We start from the raw sequence: 17,070 nt of genomic DNA on the forward strand, positions 1-17,070 counted from the left end.
TTGCCTCAGCTTTACAAACTGTTCTCATTAGTGGCAACAATTGGAGCTACATCTGCAGGTGTAGAAAGGAGCTTCTCCTGTTTAAAGTGGTTCAAGTCCTACACCTAACACAATGGACCAAGGCCGTTTAAGCAGCCTAGCTCTGCTAGCCATTGAGAGGACACTGGTCAAGTCACTGGAAAAGACAGCTAGTTGGTATGACAGAGCATTTCCTTGAAAAGGAAAAGGGAGCATAATTTACATATACATAAATTGACAATTTATATGATGTAGGTCGAAAATGAGCATCCCCTCTTTGAAAGACCAGCAACCGCCACTGTCATAGCAGTTATCCTCAACCCTGTTCTCAGAGCTGTGGTGGCACATAATCATACCACAATTTGAATTCTGATTAAATAATTGAACATCCTTTTTTTTCTCTTAAATTAAAAAGCTGATGAAGATTGAGTCCAATAAAAAAAAATGCAATCTGTTCAGTGTCTTTATAGGTTATTTATTAAAGAAACACAATAACAAGCATGCTTCTTGTTTTGAATTTAAATTTTTCTTTCAGACTTTGGGAATCAGGCTTGCTGAATATAATATGACACTATCTTTTAAGTTTGGCTTGGCCCTGCTTCACTGTTGAGGATTTTATTTTATATGCTTTTTGTGCAAATTAGTGCAATCAAATTTGAGTTGCATAACGATAACTGGGGTCCATTTCTTCGTATGGTCTCTCCCTGTGGCCTCATCAAACACGTTTGCACGGTGGGTCTCAAACGATTGTCAGCCATTTGAGGTGGATAAATAGATAATGCAAACATAAATAATATACCTGAGATCTGATTCTGTCTCTGGTGCCACTTTACAGTAGGTCCTCCATGAAAGGATATTCTTTAGTTGTGCTATTGTAGCGCTTTTAAAAGTAACACGTTTTTATACAGAGAAATTCCATAGTAACATAATGAGTTTGCCATTATGTCACGTATCATGTGCTGAACATTATTTATGGAATAATGCTAATGCTGATTCCAAGTGTCTGCCCTTGTACAAACCGACAAAAGGGCAATACATTGTTGATGAATATGACAATATTACAAAACGGGAGTGTACCTATGTTCCCCGGGTCCTATGTTCCCCGGTCACGACAAACTTGCACGCTGACTCCTAACCCTAACCATAACTGTGACCCTAACCCTTACCCTAACCGTAACCCTAATATTCATGATTCTTCCGGATTCCGCTTACGAAAAACACATTCGCTCCCTAATCACATACAAAGCCGGGAATATAGGACCCGGGGAACATAGGACCCGGGGAACATAGGGATGACCCCTTACAAAAACCTACCAGCTAATAGACATTTGGCCTTTGCACCTATACGTTGTATGCAGTAAAGACGATCTTCATTCAAATCCTGAATTAAGTTTGCCAACTGTACCTTTCTCAAAGAACTTCCACCAACTGGAAAAGATTATTGGGGATCCAAGCAATAATCTAGCACTGCTCTGAGAGATTACTGATGGGTAATGCTTTTAAACCCCCTAATAAACTAGAATTAATTAGTTTTTCCAAAATAAAAGTATTGAACTGGACGATGCAAGATGTAGCCCTCATCTTTTCTTAAAACTGTGTATATAGAGAATTGAATGGCTATTGAAATAATATATGTATGATTTTATTTAATGATCATTCAAATAATAATTTTCTTAATCTTAATGTGCACAGTTGATTTGAATGCATTCTGGTGCCATTTTGATATTCTTTACAGGTAGGCTTAAACATAGAGAAATTCCAGACATTAGCCAACATGCATAGAAGAAAAAAATATTTAAACACTAGGGAGAAGAAAATATCAGCAGAGCGAAAAAACTATTTGCTGCTCATAAAAATTTAAATCTGTGAAAACATGAATGCAAAAATAATTCTGTATTTTTCCACATGACATGTAGGTAATGATTAGTTGGTTCCTCCGAAGGAGAGAAGTCCCATAAGAGGCCATACTTAGTATATTTCTGTCCAGATAACCCTCTGGCACCAAGCAACCTCTTAATCCTTCTTTCACTTATTTAAATCCTAGACTAGAGTCTAACACTGACTTGATTATTTAAGGCAAAGCTCAAAGTAGACCCTAAATTACTATTTTCACACCAGATTTATTTGTTGTATAGCATAGCAGTTAAGAACAGTGGGTTATTGTTAGAAGTAGGTTAGATTTAACTCTGACAATATTGAATAATATATACATTAATGCGTTGGTAATCATGAAAACCTGAAGTATACATGAACCAACAACAACTATTTTTACTTAATGGTAAATTAAAGTGTTCACCAACTGTTTTTGTCTCGGACATGTAGTCCGAAACATTTTTTCCTCGTAATCTAGAAATAAACATTATGAAACATAGCCACTGGCTGGTGATTGGTGAGCATTTCTTGGCGGATTGAAGTTGATTGGTTACATTTGAAAGAGTCCGGGCTTGACATCACAGCTGGTGCTTATTATGACTCTCTGTTTGCCCTAAGAGGATCTGGCAGAATGACAGAAGATGGCAGTTTGGGGTTTTCATTAAATTACTCTCACAAAAGTTTCTAACAGAACTAGATAAAACCGGTTACCCCCCACTAGTGGTGCTATCTCCATCACCACCCTCACCATCAAAACCACCACTAACCCCAGGTCTGCATATCTTCTTCACCAGCTCCACCTCCATCACCACCACCCTCACATCCATCCACACCATCCCCACCATTACGCCACCATTAACACCACCACCGCCCCTTTCATCTTCACCCACATCGGCACCTCCATCACCATCATTTAACTATATCCGCATCATAATCATCATGTATCATAATCCCATAAAGATGTTTTACACAATCTTTCCTCCTTCGATAACTTCCAAGTCGCACCTTCCACACAGTGGTGTCCATCTTCCCAGGGCTCTGTCTGTGTGTCTTTGTGTCTCCCTCTCTCTTCTCCTCCGTCCGTCCTTCCTAATTAACCCGGGCCCGGAGGCACGGTGGAGCGCATCCGTAACGCCGGCCGCCAGCAGGTGGCCAGCCTTTACACTTTAATTGGTCTTCATTATAAATATGGAATGCCACTGGTGGGAGGAAACAAAGGGAACACCGATGAATGCATTTACCTCGCTGCTTCCCTCTGTTTGAATTGAACTTGGGTGATTATAAGGAGATGGGAGATCATGGGGTTGGTTTTGGTCGCCAGTAATGGCGGCACAGCTGGAAAGGATACCTTCGGTCATTTGTCTTCTTTGTGTTACGGTCTTTAATTGTTTTCACTATAGGTAGGCGACACATGCACACTGACCATGCTCATGATTACAGGGAGGGTGGAAAAGACGTATGCAATTTGATGGATCACTTGTGTGTAATTCGTTGCAGTAAGAGATTAGTCATATCTGTTGCAAAAGCTGAGATGTGTGTTAAACATTACAATCTCCAATATCAATATTGACACTTTTCCAAAGACAGAATCAGTTTTGCTTAAATATAAAAACTAGTGTTTAAAAACTTGCTCAACTGCGTGTGATCTTTCTATCTTTCTTCCTCACGCGTTATCAAATCAAAATGAAATTGTAGTTCTAAGGCATGTAGGGTATTACGGTATGAATAACCATTATATTCCAGCGACCAAATTCTGCATGGACGGTTAATTTTGGCCCAGACTAACGAGCCAAGCCGTAATTGCATCACTACAACTTCACACCCGTTGACCTTCGGTGGAGTATATAAAGCCGGCACCTTCTGTTATTCGGTCGAATAGTCTAGAAAGCATCATCTCGATAGGATCTGAGCCTTTTGCCACGTCCATGGGTGGCAGCAGATGGGTTCTGGGACAGGCTATATGTCCAGTCTATCAGATTGACAATATGGAGGAATACTGGTGGAGCTGAGAAGAATGCCTCACGTGCACGCCACTGACCGCTGATATTGACCCCCATTCATACACTGTGTGTGTGTGTGTGTGGGATGTGTCGATAGAAATATAAAGATAAGAGAGGAAGAATCTATCCGTCAGTCTGCCTGTCTACAATATGAAACGTATGGTGTGACATACAGTATATAAGACATATAAACGTATGGTTTGTATAGCAAACCATTTGTATATGGTTTGTATATGTTGCATTTTGTGTATAGTTCATCAATTCATGACCACTTCAGCAGGTCATCAGTGGCTTTGCAACGAAATCCCGGTTTGCGTTCAAGAGACTTAAGATATGTGACTTGAGGCATGTGACCAGGCTACCACTAAATGCGCGGATGAAAGAGCTTGAGTCGTTCACATCGTAGAGGAGACTAACTTGAAGTCAGTGTGACAGCGTGATTCGATTGCCTTGCATTAGAGAGCACCAGGAACTGTCTCCGACATATGTTGTCATGCGAGCCAATGCATGTTCTTAGCCCATTCATCTGGTACAATTGGTGGAAGGAAACCTGATTCACTGCATGGCAGACATTCCGTTCTATAACGACAACTACAATAATTGTATTTTTGGAGAGAAAATGAATCAGACGAATGTGGGTGAGAGAGGCTGAAAATAAGTAAATACATGGATAAAATCCAGAGGGATTGTATGTTGACGTTGCCCGTGAACAACCATACTTTTAATAACAGTGGGGCTCTAAGCAGCGTGCTGATTCCTGATTATAAGGAGGGGAATTGATTAAGTCCCTCCAAAGCAAACGGACTCGCCAGCGACGTGTGAAAAATGCTAAAAAATCGTCCTTAATTTTTCTCCTGACACACTGTCAAGGTTTTTCAGGTCCTGCCCATTCCAAAAAAATTAAATTAAATTGGACCACTTCACTTTTTTGGAAACTTAGTCCAAAACTCACTCTGACATTTATTAAAAAAGTAATTTTGCTCAGGTAGCTGGGCGGTATCAGGGCCTGATGGGGTATCACAGCCTTAATGAAGGCCCGATGCAGGGCGCTCGCTGGCTGATGCATACAGGCAGATGTCAGCCACAGATTTGACACCTATTCCATCAATTTCCATGCTGTGGTACCTGTCGAGGAAATAAAATGTCTGAGTAACTCATTCGGTAAACAGTAGCTCATTCCGTAACGTGAAATTGCAAATAAACCGAGCCGCTAAATCATTCTGGCGTTTGCCTATATGGGGTTTTATGTCTTTATGTCTGTGTTTGGCTCTGCTCCAGCTTCTCAAATATATATATATATATATATATATATATATATAATTATATGTGTGTGTATGTGCATGACTGTCAAATATTTTATGAGGATCTAGCAATTTGACAGTTTGAATTTCCAGAAAATACAGCTCAAAGTTGAATGCCAAATGTGTTTTTTTTATTCCACTCTGACTTGAGGCGCTTGTTAAGCAATTACAAATAAGGTGTATTTCATTTTCCCAGGCACTAAATCTGTGGCTTTTCATTAAAACGACCCTACCGCTGACATTTTGATGTATTACCTGATATTTCACTTGTCTTTAGCCGCAGATGGTTTTGTATTTGTTGATAGTCAGCCCACCTCACTTAGTATGCACCAGAGTAAAATCATATTTTGGAGTCGACATGCCTTCACCTGTTTACTAAGTGGTCAGAGACACTCCATCGGCCTGTAGTTTAAGGGTGACTTATCAACACATATTCTGTCTTCTGAAACCCTTCAATATCACATTTTTAAGCCATGGAAACCACCCAAAAAACTGCTGCATACAGAAATGTTTCCTTTATTTGGTTGAACGTTAAAAGTTAAAAAGACTTGGGTCAGAGTCATACTCAAACTCAGCTGACCATTTCTGACTGTTGAGCAACATTTACGGGCTGTTGATGAATGGATAAATGGTAGTGATAAATGCAGTGATAAATGGTTGTATAAATACACTTGACTTGACGCCCCAACCAATGATTAATGGTATTTGGATTCTTCAGCTGCAGTGTACAACTATTTGAAGAGACTTTAAATATCAGTCTCGTCAGAGATGATCTCTGCTATAGGGGTCTATGCCATTAAAACAGAAATGGCTCATGCATCAACCCCCCCCAGACCCCAGAACTACCATCTATAGCAGAAAATGCCAGAATTTGACAGAGAAGCAAAACAGAATAAAGGTCTTATCGTGATGACCTGTTTAGAGCGTACTGCAAACTATTGGCATTTTAATAAAAATGCCTCCTGACATTTCTGTCATTGTCTAATTCTCCATCGGCGGGGTGACCTTTCCTTAGCCTCTCCTTTGAGCTCTCCCTCCTGTTCCTCCCCCTCCCGGAGACGTGCCGGCACACTGTGGATGACGATAATCAGATGAGTTAAGACAGTAAGACGCTGGATTGCGGAGGATAATAAGGATATTCATACCCATAATGAGAACAGAACAATACATAAATATAATATATCATTTGTAATGATGGTAGTGGTGATGGGGAAAGGAAAGCAGCATCATTGCACAAATGTATGCTTTTCCTAAATAAAAGTTTTGAAAGCATAGAATAGTGTACAACAAATTGACAAAATGCATGGGCGTGTATATCATCATCATAAAAAATACATCATAAATTAACATGCAAACAAGAGTAATCCAGTCAGGTCATCAATTATGCAAACTAAGCGAGGGAGGGAGAGAGAGAGAGAGAGAGAGAGAGAACAGACACAAAACTCCCATTGATAAACCGTTCACAGGAAAGCAGCGGCAGTATTTAGCTGGTGTAGCCAGACAGCACATAGCTCAGGGTGCGCACTGAGCTTAATGTACTGCGCACCGGACCGATAATTAGGCCAGCGCATTTGTCGACTTGCAGGAACATGAAGGTGAAGGGATTCGCCCCGTAGTTTATCTCCAGAAGACTCGTGTCGTATTCTTCCCGTCCTGATTTACCGAGAGCAGCCTGCTTTAGCCCAGTTAAGAGCTCCACAGATTTTATGTGGCGCTGGTCAAAGCGCAGTATGCTAATGCAGTTTCCTGCCGGGGTTGTTTACTATTTCTCTCCCTTACTGACATTTAAAATAAATTATAATTTTTCAGGCCTTGAATTTGTAGGGTGTGTGTGTGTGTGTGTGTGTGTGTGTGTGTGTGTGCGCGCGCTTGCTTTTATGTGTGAGAGATTACGTTGTGTGTGTATGTATGTACACATTTGGGGCGTGCATGTGTGTGTGTATGTGTGCATGTATGTGTACTGTTTGTGCCTGTTGCATGTTTGTGTGTGTGTGTGTGTGCACACACACCCGCGTGTATGTGCAGGGTGTGATTATCGGTGTGTGAGCGCACGTGCATTCATGCATGTGCGTGTCGGTAAATAAGTGTATATGGGCTTTAATGTATACGGTCATATAACTATAACACAAGTCACCCACATAACCAGCCCTGGTGCGGACTCTTTGTGTGTTTGCTGTTACTCTGTTATCTCCCTTCATTATGAAGACATTAAAAGAGCTGGATGTTTCCAGCTGCTTCCAGACATGCCGAGGCACAATGTACAGCAGCCACACACTGTTCATGGGACCAATTTAATTAGCCAAGATGTGCACATTCTTCTTAAGATGTCTTTAACTCCTAATAAGATGTCAGACAATTCTGGCACCCAGGACCCGAGGAAATCAAGCACATTGTTTAAAGGAATCATTCTTTCTTTTTTTTTCCTCCCCTCCCTGAGAACCAACCTTTTTGGCAAACAAAAGGAAGCCTATTTGTCTAAGCCTGAAGCAATATCACTTTGGCACATTTTCAGCATGAGATTGGATACCCAAGGACAGCCAAGCACTGCAGCGCACCGGAAAAAATGACCATCTTAAGAATTTATTTGACGGCCTTAAAAGCCTGTTTTCAATGAAAAGGAGAACAGAGTTTTGCTAATGGTGTCAGACAGTTTTACCTTGCCGGGATTGTTTATCCACTTGAAAATACGTTTGAAGTAAATAGACGGCCTGAAAAAGTTGGCCTTGCTTTGTGCCTATTTGCATACTCATCGGTATGTGTAGTACTCACCTTTCTCTACTTCCAATCCATTACAGTAGCTTATGCTTAAATAGATCTCTCTTCAAGTCTTCAATTTTAGCACGGCGGAAAGTTTGTTTAAAAAGACAACAGCCCTTTCTCGATGGAGGAAATTATTCATTTGGCAACGAAATGATGTGTTCACACTTTGTGGGTCAGCTCTTTCGAATGGGAATTTACTACTCTCTCACTTGTTATGGATAAGATTACAACGGTTAGTTCAAAAAAGGAAACCACTGTCTTTGGAAGAGAGATTCCTTTACTCTCTAATAGTTTTATTATGAGATACTTTGATTCAATAGATTCAATATTTGTTTTGTGATGATAAGCCTATTCTGGGAAGGAAGAATAATTCCAAATATGTTGTGCAGTTGGGAAACCCACAGTTAGACTGATCGTTGAGAGGATCTGGGTCCAAACAGCAACACCTGCTGTCAACCTCTTACTCCTTAGCAAGAGGCCTGACCACTGCTCTGTACTAACATCAAAAAGTGAACAAATCACTCTGGATGAAAGCATCTGCTAAATGACAGCAATAGGAAACAGGAAGTACATAACCAGTTAAGAACAACAGACGGTTACCTCTACCATAATTTGGCCCTCCTCATAAACCCATCGGGCAAAGCTGTATCAAAACAGATATGAAAAAAAAGGATGCGATAATGAAAAATAAAATAAATAAAAGAAGAAATTGTGCCTGAGATTCAATAACATTAGCTCTATATAACTTCCCTGGCTGGTTATAATTGCAATGCTACAATCCCCAGTTTGGGGGAGAATCCGTTTAGCAGAACACAGTAAAGCTTTCTCTTTATCTGTTCCCGCCAACCTGCGACAGATTACCAGCACTACCTTATAAACCAGCTCCAGGGTTTCAAAATGCAAATGACGTATTGAGAATAAAATAAGTACAAACATGAAATAATAAAAGTGTTCCTATTGATAGCCTTGTACATTTAAATGTACCCCTTGTCCTTCCTTGTTACATTATCTTTATTTTACTTTTGGGAATATATTGTTATTGCAAACAGCTTTAAAATTGTTTGTTGTATTGCAAGTGAAAACTACCTTAACTACCTTCTCCCAATGTCTTCCCCAATGAACTCCATTCCTCCATTTTTAACATGGGCGCCAATACGGCTCAACCAACAAAAAGCATGTTTATTAATAACATTTAGGACCTTTAGTGGACCTTTAGCGACCAACAATAAGTATATATGTCAGAAGAACGAGAAACAACGATACATCGCAGTCGGTACGGTAAGGATTCTCTTAGAACAAATGTCAAGCACTGACAATCACTAGGTTACCACCTCACAGCTCAGTCCCATGATGGGGACTGAGCGAACTTGGTTACTTTATATATCTGGTTTATTATTTTTATGTTTCATTTGTTTATTTTGGGGAGAAATTGTTTGCTGCTCTTTGAAGAGCAACAACAAAAAGTGCCTAATGGCCGGCCCCAGTGGAAAGCCTTCCGCTACTCCGCCAGTCCCGCCTAACTCCCCACATAATAAATAATACATCATATTGCATTATTGAATCCATCCAATCACATTAAGGGATAACAGAGAGCAAGTGGGAGAGAGACAGAGACGCACACAGCACGAGAGAGCTACACAGCTAACAGGTGAGTGGGTGGCAGTCCAATTCCATCCCATAATAAATAAGGTTGAGCTGAACAGCTGGGGCTCTCGTGAAAAAAAAAAAAACCCTGTCTCCATCAAGATTGACAGCTGCCAGCGAGCGCTGAGACTGTCCGTGGCCCCGCTGACCTCACCCGTGTCTCGCAGGTATCTCCAGGCGTGCGTGTGTGGGTGGTAGACTCAGGTGTACAGCGGTTGGACCATTTCTTCTCCTCCTCTTTGTTTAACTCAACCACAACGTTTAAAATAACCCGAGAGTTATCTCCTTATTTCAATCGGAGAACCGAGGCTACAGTTTGCACAGGAAGAGTTAAGGAAGATCGTCTCTGGAGCCGCTGAATCCAGCTAGCGCTGTCGTTTAAGAAGAATTATTTGGGTAAAGAAGTGCTTCTGCTGAGGTAATTATTGCACAAGGGCTTCTGGATTAATTATTAATATTCAGTTCAGTCTTCCAGCCCCGATGCCATTCATAGACCATAGACCATTAAAAAATGCTTGTCGGTAGGAACATATTCAAAGCCTCTGGGAGAATAGCAATGTATGGAGCTAATTAATTGGTGCGCAACATCATAATGCTGGATTATGATTAAGTCAAAAAAATACTTTTGAATCAAATGCCCCCTGAAAACTAGTGTTTCAAGGCGAGATAGCGACATACTGTATCTTAATTGTACAATGCCTGCATATTTTGTGCATTGTCCATCTGGCTACACTGACTATTTAGTTATTTGATCCTTTATGCAAATATGTTTTTAGTGAATTATATGTGTTGTGTTGATACTAATGAACAGGTAGGCGATTGGTATCTTGCCTACGTGTAGACTGTGGACATGAGGGGAATCGAACACAGAACCTCTTGGCTCGTAGTCAAACACTCTAACCACAAGGTTCTGTGTTAATCGACTCCCTCTTCAGATCGTATTCTTGTCTTTTACTTTTTATTTGACTGTTATGCACTTGAAACCACGGTTAAAGCGGTGAAACCACGGTCTGTGTTTCACAGCCACAGTAACACGGTGGTGATGGTTTCTTTTTAGTCACTGCCTGATGGGGGGGGGAGAAAAGTGTGTCTTTCTGGTTGTTTCACCTGGGTCTGCCCCTGGCGCGGTGCTCTGGTTCTCTCCCCAGCGGGGGAACCATGTTCTCTGGGCATGACAGGCTACACTGCTCGGGGGGGCCACGGCTGGAACACAGAACATTTGATGCTCAGCGAGCACATCCGGCAGAAATGAAAGTAAAAATAAGAAAAAATAATATTAACCTTGTTATTCCGCTTCCAACAAAGACATGCTGACACACTCCAAGAAAGGATTGAGGCAGCGGTTGTCACAGAGCTAGACACGCGGCCCTGGAAAACGGACCTATAAGCATTGTGAGGCGTTACAAAGAAACATTCACTGGGTTGAATGTTTCTGACCTTATGTTGCCGTTTTGTATGGGGGGAGGGGGGGGTGTGGGCAGAGGCCAACACAGCAGCACACACAACTTAGTTCTGGGTTCAGAGGGGAAATAAAACCCTCATCCCACACTACCTTGGACAAAACTTTCACTGAAAGTGAAAGTTTTCCTGCTGATTCTGCCTGAGAGCATTTAAAGTTACTCTTGCACTCGTACAACTTATGTGGCAATATAGCAATTTCTTCTTTCTGAATCGCATCGCGTCAGTATGGAGTATGGGAAAGTCTTAGGACCAAGCAAACATTGAATCTCCATACAAGTTATTTACAAAATGTCTTCTAAGCGCTAATTATGTTGTTTGCCTTCGTGGCAAGGCGCGCTCAGACTAAATGCTCTTTAGCAGAACCTGAACAACAAAGTAATCTGGCAAATTATATCGCTAACATATGATTTAGTGACTACTGTGGGAGACTGTGACGAGGGTTGGATCACCGGTACGTGTTTTACCATTATGAACTTTGTGAATCAGAGGTGTGAATGTTGTCAGCAAATTTATTATCTGTATTTTGTCTGAGATACTGATTCCTCCATTTAACTTGAGTGCAGCTGGGATTCTGCTGGTTTGTCTATGAGTGATCCGCTGAATGGATCCACTGTTCCATGCCAGTCAAGCTTTACTTTCTGACCTGAGTCAGCTAGCATGGTCGTTCGTGGCATAGCATCCCAAAGGCGAATCTCGTATCCAGCAGTTCTTCTTACAATATTATCTGAGAACTTCTGGAGCTAGACGAAACCAAAACGTGAAGGGGCGAAGCCACACATTGGTTCTTGTTTTTGATTTTGGCATATTCTACCGAAAAACAACAAATTCATGTGAGCGGGATGAAGCTTTCTGAGAGGATCTTAGTCAGTGTTTTTCTACAGTGGAGGATCTATACAGTTTTCCTTAGAAAGCTTTGCACAAATTTTTTTGCAGTTAACTACAGTTGGCCGAGTTCCAGTCACATGATTGGTCAAAACCAATATCAAGCGCTTTAAGAAAATGAAGCACCACTTTCAGCCAGATTTGAGCTGGTCTCCTATCAGACTTTTGGTCTGTGAGACGAGACAAAGGCTAACCGGCCAACAAATGTTATTTTTATTTTATAACCAGTGATTAATAAAGTACATCTCACCATGAGCATAAGGTGGCCTGCCTTTATGGAGGAGAGAAGCATTTGTATTTTAATTGCAGATAATAAAAAGTTTTTTTTAGAGTGCTTTAATTTTTGCATGCTGTTATGTTCAGAACCCTTGCTAATAGCACAGGGAGAGCCATTGCCAGGGAGTATTTTCTCTTCATATGCCGGTTGCCTAGACACCCTGCTCCTGTGACACAGTGATTAGGTGCTTATGGACATCAAAAGGGAATGGCTTTTGTCACTTGTTGTGCGTTTGTTGTGCTTGGTGCATTTTGGTGCTTTTATTATTTATTTGTCCTTTATCCATCGCTTCTGTGAGTCCTAGCCGAAGCCCTCAGAGGAAGGGGGGTGATTCCTCCGCTAAGGAGTAGGTAAAAGCCAGGTAAACGTATTCCATTCACATGGTTACACTGTGAGTGAATTATCAAGCACACACGGCAAAATATGACACAAATACCAAATAGGCAGAGAAGACAGTTCGCTAAAAATAGTCATATTTGTAGTTTATTGACGTAATGCCACTTGTGTACGTCGAATACTGCTGAGTTGTTGAAGTGTTTTCGAGCCATGTATGCAAACGATATAGAGCTGTAAAGCTGATCGTAAGCTTTACGCAACACCGAGAAGGTATAACCCGCACCACACACAAATAAAATATAAAAATAGATAAAAATAGAGACTTGCCTTTGCACTTGAGTTCATTCTTACTGACGAGCGAACAAGGGAACCGCCAGCGACGCTGCAGCGAGAGAGATAGGCTATCGATTATACTGAAAAAATGATATGCACACAGAGGGTGCCTTTCAGCAGCGCGGCAGTGAGAGAACAAAAGCAGCCCAGGAGATAAGCGGCCGGGAAACCTCTTTGAGTCACACTTCTGGAGATCCAACGCACCCCTCTGCCGCGGACAGCCCGGCCCTCTCATCTCTTTCTTCTTCTTCTTCTTCTGCGTTCATCTCCGCTGATTGCGTTTCCTGATAGGTGACAGCAACGCTGAGAGGAGCGGCCCTGATTAGAACTGCGAAGCGATGGATCACATGACCAGGGGCCTTGCTAGCCACGCACAATATGAGCTGGGGACCAGGCTAGGAGTGTTGTTATACATTCATGCATTGGGGGCTGAAATAATCAGAAATATTTATTCTCAAACATGGAAAGGGAATTGAATTTAATTTAATTGAAATTGAATTGAATTGAAAATATTTTTATTTCAAACAACTAAGAAAAAATAAATTAAAAATAAGCAACAAAAATGAAACAAGTGGACAGTTAGAATTAAGGAATATTTACAAACAATGAAAACCACAAAAGAAAACAAACAAAACCAAACTAACACTTGCTGTACTTGTTTGAAAAGGGGTGAGAAGAAGAAAAACTTGTTTAATCTCACCCCTTATCCCTAAATTATTGAACAATAATGGTGTATCAGCTTCCTAATTACTGATATATAATTCATTATCAAAAATATACATTAGTTATCTAGTTAAGTTCATTAATTACGTATTCATCTAATAATGTTGTCCAGTTGTCTTTTAATATTGGTAGTACCCATGCATCCAATATATAATTAAACAATCAATATAATATAAATACTGCCATATATATGCAAATATATATACATGCATATCAACATATACACTATGTCAAACACCTCCATCCCTGTACCTCCCGAAAATAATTTCTTTATATTTCCTTTTAAACTGGTTCATGTTTTGACATTGCTTCATTGCAGTATCTTGTGCAAGCAGGCCTTCAGGTTAGGCTTATGGACATTGGGGATCCAAACCAGAACCTTTCAGCTGGGAGTTGAACACCATAACCATTAATGTGTACACACTGTAATAATTCTTTGCCAAATTATCATGTGGTGTGATGGATGTTTACAATGTTTTTTACTTCTACAAATCTGAATGGGGCGATGGGTTGTTGGAAACGGTTAGTGTGTTGTGCTTTGCTGGCAACAGCTTTGCCTTCAATGCATTTAAGACCAAAACACTTAAAGGTACAATATGTAAAATTGATGCCCAGCATTTTAAAATGCATACCGCAGTTCAAACTCACAATATTGGAGAGAAGTCTGCACCCGCCCCCTCATCCCCAGTCTCGAAGCTTACGTGGGTTGCCAGGTTGAGGAGAATGAATGAACACCAGCGCAATACAAGCCAAGCGCAACATTATATTTTGAGGCAAGTGCAATTATTCTATTTTGATAAGCAACTGCGAGTCCTACACTTGGTTGATCAGCTAATATCAACTTTTTCTGATTTATTTATTGATGGGAATCATTCCTGCTCATGTGGCGTTGGTCTGAAGTCCTTCTGGGGTCTTTGCTGTCTCCATCTCACAAATACAACTCCAAAATGTACCCGTGTTTCAGCACAGCTCTGGTGAGGGAGCTAGACGCAGCTATTCAGGTCGGGTAGATTCTTGTACCATCTCAGGGGATCCAGGTGGTTTCCTTGCTTCGATGGCTGCGGCACACTGTGTTTGTGTGACAATTTGTTTCATATCTGGCAACCCTGTGTACCCTGTGAATAGCAGTTTAGTTTAGTTTCCTTAGTTAGTTCCTTAGATAGTTTCCTTAAAGGAGAACCCCGGTGATTTTTAACCCCATTATTGTTTTCCTGAGGATCACCTCAGGAAAACAAGCTCTTTATCCACTTTTGGGGTTTCTAAACACATTCAGAAAACCATTCCAACACATGTAACACGAGTTGGTTCCTTACGAGACACCACCATGCTCATTTAACTCAAATAGTGTGGCGAAACATTATAAACTTTGTGTTATTGTATGTAAACACTCACCGCAGATTACCCCGTGGACATATCCAGAAAGCCCTTACTTACTATGGTTTTCTGAATGTGTTTATAGGCCCCAAAAGCGGATAAAGAGCTTGCCCCCATAGGTTAGCGTTATAGCTATTCCGTAGCGCCGGCAGCCAGTGCAGTTGTCTGGCTTGGTCGAATCAATTTTCGTCGGGTTTTTAGCTTCCCTCAACATGGGGTCACCCTCAGGAAAACAATAATGGGGTTAAAAATCACAGAGTTCTCCTTTAATCTCTGATATCACGGTCATTGTATGATTTAGTGCAGTGCATTTGTTATATAGTGTACCTTTTTAAATGTATATCACTAGGTGGTCTCATGTTTTCTAAATGTGATAAATCGTCTAGTGTGTGCTGGACATAAGCTATCCTGCCCCACGAGAGCCTGATGGCAGATTTATGTTATTAATGAGCAGGTAAGGCATCTGTAGAAGGCCTGTACAAGAGTGGCTGCGGAGGTTGGAGATTTACCCCGGAACCCTTGGGCTAGGAGTGGTAAACCACTAGAATGGCCGGCTCCCCGTGATAAACCGCATGAATAATTCCAATCTGGGAGCAGACATTATCTGAGCGTCACACATGTAAGGGTACGGGACAGAGATTAATAAAATACAAAACACACAAACAAACAAACCAAAAAACAAGCTAAACATAAAATCCCATTTCCCCCAGAAAAGATTCCTTTCCTTTGCATCGTCCTCCAGTGTCGCAGGGCAAGTGACGAAAACCTGAAGTGGTTATATATTCTGGAAATATCGACCGCGAGAACACTGTAATATCAAGGCCTCAGGAGCTCTGAGGGTGAGTAATTCCAAAGACCTGGGCTGAACAAAATCCCTAACTACCCCTCTAAAGCTGGGTGTGTGACGGGGCAATCGATTGCAGGCATCCTTCCAGCATTACTTAAGTTTATATCTTGCCTTTATGGGGATGTAATGAAAAGTTTTGGCGATGGCCTTTTTGCTTTTTACCGATTTGGTTTGTGTATCTCCGCCACAACCTGTTGTCTTCTGTCCTTAACAGAGGCCGGCCTTATGTAAGCCCCCATATGGCAGTCTGTGAACATTATGGGTTGGCGATTAAATATTTAAGATAATTCTTTATTTCAAAGAAAATGGAGACGATCAACCATATACACTGGGATATAGAGTGTATTGAGGTACAGGTGTACAGGTAGCCTGGGAATCCTGAAAGGGCTTTTTAAAGTGGATCTGAAATGCGTCAACTCAGTGAGGTCAAACATAGGTATTCATTTTAATTTGAATAAAACTACAATAAAACAATGAAAGTAAACAGCAGTTAAATAAGCTATTTTGTTTTGTGTGTCCTCCAAGTGTAAACTGAGACCAGAACATTTTCATTAACAGAGTTATCATTACCCAAAGCTTGAATCACCAGTGTGGGGATTGCTTGTACACCATTTTAGGGTTAATCTCCACATAAATCCTCTAAATTTCTTTTTCTGGTCAAAATGTCCTCTTTTCATGGTTTTATTGGGTATGGACAAATGTATTATTACATTGCTAATGGCTATTGGCTGTGTGTGTGTGTGTGTGTGTTATCCAGAGCCTCTCCCTTCACTGTGGTGTATACTCGGTTTGGATCCAGGGATATATCGAGCAGGCAGGCTGTTCTGTCACTGAGAGATGGATGTGTTGCTCAGACACATTTAAAAGTTTCATCCCAATCTATTCAGGTTGTCTCTCTCTCTCATGCAAACGTATGAATTACTTGTTTTAAGGTTCAGTGTTTGTGGGGCCAACGCGTCGATTAAATTAACTCCAATGAATACATGTGTATGTTGTTTTTAGCTGAGCTGTTGGTTTCATTAGTCGCGGTTAAGTACACCGTATTGACCTTGGCTATCAGGTACCAAACAAAAGCAGGATTCTCCGTTGTCAAGCATTTGCAATGCGTTCTGTGCGCACAGAGAGATGGCAGAAAAACAATTAACAAAAAGGTACTGGCTACAATACCGTGATGTGCTGTGGTTGAACCTTTGGCTAACAAGCTGTTGTCCTGATACAACAATTCTAAAAGGTGTTGTACAC

This window comes from Micromesistius poutassou (genome assembly GCF_964030765.1).
Source record: "Micromesistius poutassou genome assembly, chromosome: 11".
Classification (NCBI taxonomy): domain Eukaryota; kingdom Metazoa; phylum Chordata; class Actinopteri; order Gadiformes; family Gadidae; genus Micromesistius; species Micromesistius poutassou.